This window comes from Rana temporaria, chromosome 2 (genome assembly GCF_905171775.1).
Source record: "Rana temporaria chromosome 2, aRanTem1.1, whole genome shotgun sequence".
Lineage (NCBI taxonomy): Eukaryota > Metazoa > Chordata > Amphibia > Anura > Ranidae > Rana > Rana temporaria.
The window spans coordinates 112,399,338-112,412,142 of record NC_053490.1 but is presented as its reverse complement, the minus strand read 5'-3'; positions in this window follow the sequence as shown (position 1 = coordinate 112,412,142).

The following is a 12,805-nucleotide window of genomic DNA, read 5'->3' as shown; positions in this document are numbered from 1 at the left end:
CTTAAAGGGGTTGTAAAGGTACATTTTTTCCCCTTCATGCATTCTATTCATTAAGGTGAAAAATCATCTGAACATTAGCGCCCCCCCGAGCCCCACGTTTACTTACCTGACCCCTCGAAAGTCCCGCGCCGCGAACGCGCTGGCTTCTCGGCCGGCTTCTCGGCCGGCTTCTTGTCTCATTCATAGGTTGATTGAAAGCAGCGCAGCCATTGGCTCGCGCTGCTGTCAATCACATCCAATGACGCAGTGCGTCGGGGGCGGGGCCGAGTGATACAGTGAGTGGCTATAGCCGTTGGCTGTATCACAGGAGCGCGCCCGCAAAACCTAACCACCATGCAAGCTCGCTCGCATGAAGGTGGTGAATTCTTGCGGGGAGGAGCCGAGACAGCCGCAGAGAGACCCCAGAAGACCGGGTTCGGGGCCACTCCGTGCAAAACGAGCTGCACAGTGGAGGTAAGTATAACATGTTTGCTATTAAAAATAAAAAATTATCTTTAGTGTTCCTTTAAAGTTGCAGCAACTTGAAAGTAGTTCATGCAATACTATGGTCCGACTTTCAGGCTCGGTTTCTACTAGTACAACATGCGATGCACGATGCGACTTGGGACTGCAAAGTCGCATGACAAGTCGTACCCCATGATTTCCAATGAGTACCGTTCATATCTGTGCGACTTCAAATCGCAGCAAATCCAAAGTAGTCCCTGTACTACTTTGGTCCCACTTTGATGCGACTTAAAGGTTCATAGACCTCAAGAATACACAGGCATTGTTTCAAGTCACATCAAAATCGCCGCAAAAATTGCACATTTTTCAGGTCGCAATAGTGGAAACCTAGATTCATGCAACTTGAGGACCATAGACTTAGACAAGTTACATAAAAGTCGTACCTGCATGGCATAGAATGCAACAGTTGTCCATTATCACTGGTCAAAGCCAAAGTCATATGTCCAAGTTGCACCAAAATTGAACCAAAGTTGCACTCTAAGGTCGGCGCAACTTTGGAGATGTAAGACCCCATACACACTATTAGATTGTCTGCAGATTTTTGTCTTCAGATTTACCAAAACTATGTAGTGCAAGGGCCGGCCTGATTGCATACAAATTTAAACTCTTATGCCGCGTACAGATGGTCGTTTTATGTGATGAAAAAGTTTTTCAAACTTTATTTTCAAAAACGATGGAGCATACACACCATCGTTTTTTCCAAAAGCTCTAGCAAAGCACGGTTGCCTTCAGCACGTACGACGGCACCCTGTTCCATTCAAACTCGCGTACTAACTTGCTTCTGAGCATGCGTGGGTTTAAAAACGTTGTTTTTTTTTTTTTTTTTACGTGTATTTTGTGCGTGTACTCGAGAGAGGAGCTGGACTGCAGGAGTTGGGAGTAGGCAGGCCTCCCCCAGAGGCAATCTGCCACCTTTCTCCATGCCCCGGGTGGCAATGGCGGCTGTGTGAGGGGGTCCTCCCACATAGCCCACCCTACCTGCTCCGCTTTGAAGCCCAACGGGGCAGAGGGACTCCCTATAAGGGAGTGAGAGGATTTGCCCGCTCAACCAGCCCCGTTAGTTCTTCGCCTCTCTTTTTAGAGACCGCGTGGTCAAAGTGCGTGCATGTTAACCCAATTTCGAGTGCGTGTAAGTGTGGTGGTTTTTGTGAGAGGGGGTGGGCGTACTAAGCGCAGGCTTACCTCGCATAGCACACCCACCGGGAGCCGGGCTGAGACCACCAAACTCAATTCACATGAAGCCGAGAGCGTGATCCGAACCCCTAGCTGCAGAGGTGAATGGTTTGTCAGCGCAGTGCCAATTGCGTTGAGCCACCATAGCTCCCTTTAAATGTCGTTTTAGCCTACACACGGTCATTTTTTATGACACAAAAAACTACATTTTGAAAAAAGACACAAAAAATTTAAGCATGCTTCAATTTATTTTTTGTCGTTTTTCAGAAGACATAAAACAACGTTTTCCCCACACACGGTCATTTAAAAATGACGTTTTTAAAAACGTCGTTTTTTTACATCACATAAAGCGACCGTGTGCACGGGGCATTAAGGTTTGACCTCATATTATATGGTTTTGGTAAATCTGAAGACAAAAATCTGCAGAAAATCGAATAATGTGTATGGGTCTTACATCTCCAAAGTTGCGCTGGCCTTAGAGTGCAACTTTGAATGGGTGCAACTTGGATATAGGACTTTGGCTTTGACTAGTGATAATGGACAACTGTTGCATCGTATGACATTCAGGTATGACTTTTATGTAACTTTTGAGGGTTAACAATGAAGTCTATGGTTCTCAAGTTGCATTGGCAACTGTATGGGGTCTAATGCCGCGTACAGACGGTCGTTTTATGCGATGTAAAAAAACGACGTTTTTAAAAAGTCAATTTCATTGACTGTGTGTGGGGGAAAACGTCGCTTTATGTCTTGTAAAAAACGACAAAAGAAAATTGAAGCATGCTTCAATTTTATGTGTCGTTTTTCAAAACGTCGTTTTTTACTTCACAGAAATTGACCGTGTGTAGCAAAAAACAACGTTTCAAACGACGTTTTTACACCTGCGCATGCCCAGAAGCTAGTTATGAAGCGAGCTTCAATGGAAAAAGTGGTGAGAACGTAACCTCACTTTGCTAGAGCATTGTGAAAAAACGATGGTGTGTAGGCAACATCGTTTTTGAAAATTGAAGTTTCAAAAACGTAGTTTTTTACTTCACAGAAAACTTCGTTTTTTTACATCGCATAAAACGACCGTCTGTACGCGGCATAAGACTTTTAGGCTGCATTCACAAATGATCGTGGGCGGCCTTGCCGCGATTCCGCCCTGCAATTTCAAATGGTTACAAAACGCGGGGCGTGTTTGCGATGCCATGATGGCCTCCTAATCGTGCCAAGATTTTGATGCAATTATTGCTTGGTATATCGCTCTGCGATTGCAGCAAACCTCAATGCGCCACACTTTTGCCCAAAAGAAGCCCGTGTTCCTTTTTCGACCAACAAGTGACGCACATTGTGATTTGGCCTGATTGCAGTGCAATTTACAGCCCGAAAACTGCAGCAAATGCGTGCAATTGGGGTGTCATTAGAAGTAATGGCATTGCAAACGCGTCCCGCGTTTCGCAGCCATTTGAAATCGCGGAGCAGAATTGCGCCGATTCCGCCTGTGATCATGTGAATGCAGCCTTACACTCTCTGGCATTGAAGTCATGTCAAAGTCAGATAAAATTAGTGCAGGAAACTTTTGTCGCAGTGTCAATTGGAACGGCTCTCATAGAGATACATGGCATTTCACATGTCCTGCGACTTTGAGTCTCAGAGTCGAATCAGGCGGCGATGCTTACTGCTCTCTGAAAAGGGATCCATGGTGGATCGCTTTTTTTTAGAAGGTGGTAGAGGAATGGTTGGCAGGCATTTGGGAGGCCTGTATTTTTTTTTCAATTTTTGTAGAGAAAAAAAAAATCGAAATGCAACCGCAAGCCTTTGGCTCGTGGTTACAGTGCACATCCATTGAAATGAATGGGCCAGTTTCACAGGCGATGCAACCGGTCAAATTCTGTAGCTCAAATTAAAAATGCTGAAGCAAAGCAGCATGTGTACAGCCCTGTAAGGTTGTAATGTTCACGTTCAGGTGGGTGGCCAAAGGGTGGTAAAACGCAATTCGAGACCATTTATTTGGGCTTCATTCGCAGTGCACAAAAAAGCTTCAGACATCTTTTTTTTTTTTTACCGCACTGGAATTGGATTGGCGTGCGATCCAATTCTTGCACTTGCGCTGTGTTTTGGGGTGTCATTAATTTAACATTGACACTGGTGGCAGATCGCATGAACGGAGTGTGACTTCAGAGCGGTGCGGGAAACGCTCAGGATTCGCTGCATTTCCCACACAGCATATATGTAAACCAAGCCTAAGTATTTTAACGTTTCTGGATTAGATTCAACCCTGGTTCACACCAATGCCGCTTTGAAATCGCGCGCTTCAGCACCATTTCAAAACCACCAGTCAGTGTGATTTCACTTGCAGCTTGCTGACATCTGTGTGGCTTCATTTACACAGATGTCAAGGCAAGTCGCATATGAAATCACACAGAAGAAGTGCAGGGACCTTTTTCAAAGTCACTGCAACATGAGTTGAAGCAATTTGAACAGTTCTGTTGCCGCAAATGGGGTGCGACTTGTAATGCGACTTTGAACTGCCACTATTAAGCATACATGCTGGGAGCTCTGACTTCAGATGTGCGCACTTATCCAAGGTCAGCGTCTCATAGTAGTGAGGCCAGAAACAGTGGGGCTACCAGCATTTTCAAAACATCAGCAACATCAGCCCCTTTATTTCTATTTTAGGGCTTGTTCGCTTTTCAGTGGGCGTGTGCAGGCAGTGAGGAATCAATATGTTGCCTCCCTACCATATTTTTAACCTTCAAAATGCTGATCCCACCTCGCTGCAACCGCATGCATTGCATGCGGTTGCAGGCTGGTTGCAGCATGGCCCTATTTATTTGAATGGGTCATGTTTGGCAGGGGTACCACTTGCTGAATGTAACATGTTTTATTTTTCTACCGACCATGGCATGAGTACAGATCTGTGAGATTACATATCTGGGTTTGGGTGGGAGGTTGGGGGTGGTAAAAGCATGGTTCATGAGTTTCCTATAAATTTGTCAGTTTCCTACGTATTAACCACTTCAATACCGGGCACTTTCCCCCTTCCTGCCCAGTACAATTTTCAGCTCTCAGTGCTGTCACACTTTGAATGACAATTGCGCGGTCATGCAACACTGTACCCAAACTACATTTTTATCATTTTCTTCCCAAAAATAGAACTTTCATTTTCTGGTATTTGATTAACTCTGGGGGGTTTTATTTTTTGCTAAACAAACTAAAAAAAGTTTCTTCTTCGTTTCTGTTATAAAATGTTGTTTTTTCCTTCACTGATGAAGCTGTACTAATGGGCACTGATGAGGCAGCACTGATAAGGTGGCAGTGATGAGGAGGCATTAATATGTAGAATTGATGGCCACCGATATGCAGCACTGATGGGCACTGATAGGCGGCACTGATGGGCACTGATAGGTGCCACTAATGGGCACTGATAGGCGGCACTGATTGGCACTGATGGGTGGCACTGATGGGCACTGATGGGCACTAATAGATTGCATTGATAGGCAGTACTGATAAGGAGGTACTGACAGTCATTACTGATTGGCACTGATTGGCATCTATGAAGGGCACTGACAGGTGAGCACTGCCTGGCATCTGATTGGCACTGATTGGCAGCTGTGGTGGTCACCTCTGATGGGGGTTGCGCTGAACATACGGCTCTCCCTGTCAGCTCGAACCGAGCAAAGACGTATACCGTCACTTCCTGGTTACCACCAGGGCTGGGCTGGGACAAAAATTTGGCCCTGGACTTCATCCTGACCGGCCCACTTTAATTCAATAAAATGCTGCCCCCCACCCCCCGAAAAATTACGCCCACCAAAAGACCCCTACATCCATTATTGTATATCATGAGAGTGTGAGAGAGAGGGAGGGTTGAGGTAAAGGGGGTGAGAGAGGGGGGTGAGTGTAAGAAAAAGAGAGTGAGTGTAAAAGAGAGGGGGTGAGTGTAGGACCCCTTTTTACACTGAGGCGTTTTTTAGGCGCTTTTGAGCTAAAAATAGCGCCTGTAAAGCGACTGAAAAAAACGCTTCCGCTGCAGTCCCAGTGTGAAAGCTTGAGTGCTTTCACACTGGAATGTTGCCAGGGCGTTAAAAAAAGTCCTCCAAGCAGCATCTCTCTTTTAAAAAACGGCCCACTGAGCCATCGGCCCACCAGGAAACTCCCTGTAGTCCCTATGGCCAGTCCATCCCTGGTTACCACTGTGATTGGTCACAGCTGATTACGTGGTAAAGAGTCTACATCATAGGCTCTTTACCACAATCTGAGATATTGGTTTATCCTGCTGGACATCATATGACTCCCAGTCATGATAACGGAGCCACATTGCGGACGTCATTTAGCAATAGGACGGACGGGAAGTGGTTAAAGTGGTATTAAACCCAATAATGTTGGTAAGCATTGGTATAGCACTGCATCTAAATTGCAGAGATTCAAAAAACGTATGACTCATCTTCTGTTGTATCTTGCTTTTTTTTTTCATTGATGTAAATTATGACATTTCGGGATCTAAAGCATGCAAAAACTCCGGTGGAAATTCCTATTGCAGGAACATACCTTTCTATAGGTGACATCTAATAAAGGTTTGTTACTGCTGTAACATGACCTGACCTGAAGGGTTGCAAAACGTTCTATAATATTTTAAATCAATGTACATCTAGTACACTTTCTCTTGCCAAACAGCTGTGCTTTTAGACTTGCAGTGCTACTTCTGGCCACAAGAGGGAAACGTGCTCTACTGTCCTGAGGATACAAGCTGTTTGTAAGGCCTGGTTCACACCTATGCATACCTCCCGACCTTTTGATATGGGAACGAGGGACTCCTATTAGCGAAAGTATGTAGGTATAGGACACACTCCTGCCACGCCCCCTTAAAGGAGAATTGTAAAAAAAAAAAAAATTAGTAAAACCCACAAGTGCTTTTTTTTTTTTTTTTTTACCCCTACTAATCGTTTACAGTGGCTTGTGAAATTTACAAATGTAGTCATTTAGAAATTGGAGGCAAGGTTTAGCACCGGGAAACACTTTTTGAAAGGTAAAAAGTGTATTTTATATACAAGCATATAGCTAAGACCAAAATTAGGGACAAATGAGGAGGAACGAGGGACTTTGTTCAAAATCAGGGACAGTTCCTCGAAACCAGGGACAGTTTGGAGCTATGATGTAATCTTTGCAGGTGTCCATGGGCGTCCACTCCATAAGGCAAGGGGGGGGCAATTGACCCCCCCCCCCTGGAAAATCGTGAAGGTGTTGAAGAGTCTCGCGGCTGCGGGCTGTCTGAGCAGTCCTGGGTCAGATGTCACACAGGCACATCGAGCAGTGGGAAGCTGCTGCCTGTGCCACGCTGATGGCTGATCTGAGGTACCGAATGGGAGGGGGGTCCGTTTGTGCTGAAGGAGGGTCCATCTGTGATAAAGGGGGGTCCATCTGTCCTGAAGGGGTGGGTCTGTGCTTAAAGCGGATCAATCTGTACTGAAGGGGGGTCTGTACTGAAGGGGGTATGTGCTGAAGGGGGGTCAATCTGTGCTGAAGGGGGGTCGGTGCTGAAGGGGGGGGGGTTCCATCTGTGCTGAATGGAGGGGTCTGTGCAGACTGGGGAGGTCTGTGCTGAAGGGGGGGTCCATCTGTGTTGAATAGAGGGGTCTGTGCAGAATGGGGGAGTCTGTGCTGAAGGGGGGGTCCATCTGTGCTGAATGGAGGGGTCTGTGCTGAAGGGCGGTCTGTGCTGAAGGGGGGTCTGTACATTCTCTAGGCTATATTTGAGAATGGAGTGAAGCTAAATTATCTCAAGAGTTATTTCACACTGCCAGCTGGCCGCGTTATCGGTAAAGCGCCGCTAAAAAGCAGCGCTTTACCATAGTTTTAGCTGCACTATTCGGCAGCTAGCGGGCGCTTTTAACCCCCGCTAGCGTTTGAAGGAAGGGTTAAATGCGACTGCATCACCGCTGCCGAAGCGCCCCCCCCCCCCCCCTGAAAAAAATTCAGCGGATGCCCATGCAGGTGTCCCTACCAGTCAGATGATGTCAGGACAATGATGGCAGTGGTTGCTATGAGTTACTGCTTACTAACAATACAATAAAATACGACAACTATTAAGAAATGTGACATAAGAAGTACATACCATTTTGTTACGTCCTTGTTTCTCCCACTCGTTCAGTGATTGCAGCAGCTGAGCCCCATAGCCCGGCTCTCTTTAGATTTCCAATTGGTCAAAGGATCTCTTTGGTAAAATTCAGGATAACGAAGGAAAAAAAAGAATTCTTCTTCATCGGGGACAGCACTGCAGGGAGAGACTGGGATCCAGCGACTTATTGTCACATAATGCTACAAAGTACTTACACTGTTAGATCATTTAGCAGTAAAGGGCTATGAGTGACCACATAGGATCATCAGTATAGGAGGTACAGAATGTCATTAGGCCGGGGGGCCTTTCAGTGCAGCAGATGGTCCATTTAGGTGCAGCCACTTCTTAGACATATATCATATTACTAGTAATGACCTGCTGCCTTATATGCTGCCTAGAGCTGTGATACACCCCGGAGTTCTCTTTCTGGCTTTTCCTATATAAGTGATCCTAGGCTGAACTATAATATATCGACTTTTCATAAGTCAGACATATATGGCGGAGAGAAGAATGGAACAAGGTCTGTCATCTCCTACTTATTACTGGTAATCACCACTGGTGTATTGTTACATGTTCCCCTCATTCAGCTTCCTATATATTCGAATAGAACGGAGACAAATACCTAGATTACTCATTCTTTAATATGTTCATCTGGCAAAAGGTATAGTAAAAAAAAACTCAAGCAATGATTGTTACATGGGAAAATAAATGAGACATGGAAAAACATTGGGGCAGATTCTCGTAGATCGCCGCATCTCTGCGGCGGCGTAACGTATCTCATTTACGTTACGCCGCCGCAAGTTTAAAAGGCAAGTGCTTGATTCACAAAGCACTTGCCTGTAAAGTTGCGGCGGCGTAGCGTAAATCCCCCGGCTTATTCAAATGATCCGGGTAGGGGGCGTGGATTATTTAAATTAGGCGCGTTCCCGCGCCGTCCCTAAAATTTCCCGACGTGCATTGCGCTAAATGACGTCGCAAGGACGTCATTGGTTTCGACGTGAACGTAAATGGCGTCCAGCCCCATTCACAGACGACTTTCGCAAACGACGTAAATTTTTAAATTTCGACGCGGGAACGACGGCCATACTTAACATTGGTTGCCCCTCATATAGCAGGGGCAACTTTACGCGTCGCAAATCTAACGTAAACATCGTATCTTCACTGCGTCGACCGCGCGTACGTTCGGGAATTCGCGTATTTTGCTAATTTGCATACTCGATCGGGAAAACGACGGAGGCGACACCTAGCGGTGAAAAAAAAAATTGCATTTAAGATCCGACAGCGTTAGAGCCTTACGCCTGTCGGATCTAATGGTTATCTATGCGTAACTGATTCTAACAATCAGTTGCATAGATACGACGGCCCAGATTAGGACTTATGACGGCACACATTGCGTTGCGCCGTCGTAAGCCCTTTAAGAATCTGGGCCATTGTACTTATTTACTAAAGTGAACTGAAGTTGTGCTCACAAATCCCGTGAGCGGGAAGCCTTTCGCATGTTTTGCAGCGAGCCCCCTTTCTGACTTCATGGGCCCCCCACGGTGGCGGAACACCAGGGCCTGGTTGCAAGTGTGACCTTTGCAACCTTACTAGTTCTGCCACTGGTGCCATTGATTTTTTATTTATTTTTTTGACATTCAACTTTTATTGAAAAAAAAGTTCAGCTTGGTTCCCAGATACAGATATGATCCTGTGGGATCATGTTTCGTTTTTTATTTTTGTTGTTACATTTTTTTATTACTTACCATTTTTTTTTGTTTACAATTTTTTTTTCTACAATTACATTTTTCTTCTTTTTTTTTTTACAATTACATTTTTCTTCTTTTTTTTTTTTACAATTTTATTTTTCTTCTTCTTTTTTTTACAATTTAATTTTTCTTATTTTTAATTTTTTAGGAGCCCAGTTGCTTTGGTAAAATATTAGGGGTCTAAACAGATCTCTGATGTTTTACCTTTCAGATAAAGGAGATGGAGGACACAGCCCTCAATCTCTATCTCTGCAGCATGAGCTGCACATAATGAATACTGTATTTATTGGCGTATAACACTCACTTTTTTACCCTGAAAATAGAGGGTAAACTGTGCCTGTGTGTTATACGCAGGGGGCTGTGGAAAGTTTTTTTCCTGAAACTTCCCTCTGAGGCCCCATACACACGAGAGGATTTATCCGCGAATACGGTCCAGCGGACCGTTTCCGCGGATAAATCCTCTCGAGGATTTCCGCGGATTTCAATCACCATCGCATTGAAATCCGCGCCGAAATCCTCTGGCGATGACGTTGTCATATAAGGAATTCCACGCATGCGTCGAATAATTACGACGCATGCGGGGGATCCCTTCGGACGGATGGATCCGGTGAGTCTATACAGACCAGCGGATCCATCCGTTGGGATGGATTCCAGCGGATAGATTTGATAGCATGTCAGCAAATATTTATCTGCTGGAATCCATCCCAGGGGATAAATATCCGCGGAAAAAGATCCGCTGGAGTGTACACACCATAGGATCTATCCGCTGAAACCCATTCACTGGGATTTATCTGCGGATGGATTCTATCGTGTGTATGGGGCCTTAAAGTTAGGGTGCGTGTTATACGCCGATAAATACGGTAGCTAGGAATAGCTCTGTACAGAGCTTCCCATTGATTCACATACTGAAGTATAGTAAACACAGTTTACTATGTCTTACTTATGAATGGACAAAGTCTGTGATTGGTACCAGTCACTCACTGTGTCCATTCAGAAAAGAAAGGGGCCAGTAAATTACATATTTACCGGGCCTTTCCCTGCTCTTCATCCTCACACATCCCCGGTAGTAATTGGAGGGAGAGAGGAAGCTGGCATGGCTGCGGGAAGGGGGGGGTACCAGGGGAGCACACAGGGGCCATGGGGCAGCAGGAAACAAGTAACCTGGATATGAGGGGTGCTGGGGAGACACATTAGGGAACCAATGCCCTTCATTTTCCTCTTGCACTCGGGTAGGAGAGGAGGAGAAGCAGGCTTTCAGTGGCTGCAGGAGGAAAATCGAGGGCATCAGTTGCTTCAAATGTTGCCCCTCCTTTCCAGATGTAGAACAGGGGAGCTGCTGGGGCCCCCTGGAGTATAGGGCCAGGTCGCAATTGCAATTTCTGCAACCTTTATAGTTTCACCCCTGATGCAGTAAGTTATTGCAAGTAAACACTCAAAACTTAAATTGGTCACACAAACCAAGCAGACCAGTTCGCACCTCTACACTGCAGTACAGTACAATGCATTGCTGAAAGCATAGCGGCTTTGTGGTCAGCACTTCTGCCTGGTAACACTGGGTCCCCGAATGGTCAGTCCGCCCCTGGCCCTGCCTGTATACATATGAGGTAGGGTCTTTAGAGTGTAAGCTTCTTGACAAAGGGACTGATCTATAGTATGTATAGCACTGTTCTTTGCATACTGTAGATCAAATATATAAATATCTGTAAAATGAAACTTGCATTATTGCGCCAACATGCATTTGGGATTCACAGAAGGACTGATAATTTATTCTCCACGTCCTTACCTTATAAAAAAAATACCTGTCTGGGGTCTATATGGTATGTTGCAATACATCTTTATAGTGTTACCATTATTTTATATATTCACAATAAAATTCATGTAGGCTGCATTTTCCTAATACTCACTTTACTGTATCTATGGAGGAGCAGTACTATTCCCTTGCGACAGCAAATTTGTTAGGCAGGACTACAGAACACCCACCCCTCACCTCGTCTCCATCACATAAAGACTAAGGGGCAGATTCACGTACCTCGGCGTATATTTTCGCTGGGCGCAGCATATCTAAGATACACTACGCCGCTGTAACTTTTTTTTTTTTTTCGAATCCTCAAAGAAATTGCGCCGTAAGTTACGGCGGCGTAGGGCGCGGAATTCAAATGGATGTGATGGGGGCGTGTTTTATTTAAATACGTCGTGACCCGACGTAAACAAAGTTTTTTTTAACGGCGCATGCGCCGTCCGTGGGGATATCCCGGTGCGCATGCTCGAAATTAAACCGGAACAAGCCAATGCTTACGACGGTGACGTCATTCTACGCAAATCCCTATTCGCGAACGACTTACGCAAACAACGTAAAAAATTCAAAAGGCGACGCGGGAACGACGGCCATACTTAACATTGAGTACGCCTCGTAATAGCAGGGGTAACTATACGCCGGAAAAAGCCGAACGCAAACGACGTAAAAAAATACGCCGGCCGGACGTACGTTCGTGGATCGCCGTAACAAGCTAATTTGCATACTCAATGCGGAATTCAACGGAAACGCCACCTAGCGGCCGCCAAAAAAATGCACCTAAGATCCGACGGCGTACTAAGACGTACGCCTGTCGGATCGATCCGAGATGCCGTCGTATCTTTGTTTTGTAGATACAAAACAAAGATACGACGCGCAAAATTTGAAATTACGCGGCGTATCAAGAGATACGCCGGCGTAATTCTTTTGTGGATCTGCCCCAAAGTGTTCTGTAGTCAACCGACAGGATTGAGCATGGCTGCTAAAGTTATTTTGGAGCCCCCCACTGTAACAATACAGCTGGACAGCACTGTGCACATTCAGCACTACCCAGTCAAATTCACTATTAGGCCCGGATTCACAAAGCACTTGCGCCGACGTATCTCCAGATACGCCGCGTAAGTGCAAATATGCGCCGTCGTATCTGTGCGCCGGACTCACAAACTAAGATATGCCTAAAAACAGGCTTCATCCCACCGGCGTAACTTGCCTACGCCGGCGTAGAGTGGGCGCATATTTACGCTGGACGCACGTAGCGCTCCCATTGATTTTCTATTCGAATATGCAAATGAGGGAGATACGGCGATTCACGAACCTACGTGCGCCCGACGCAGTGCGCGTAAAGTCATACGTCTGTCGTAATGTTATGCCCCATAAAGGAGGTGTAACTCGGCAGCATTCATGCAAAGGGCTGCACAGGGGGACACAAGCCGGCGTTTTGTTTTATGTAGTTTACGTTGGACGTGTGTCTGGCTGGGCGTAGGATATGTT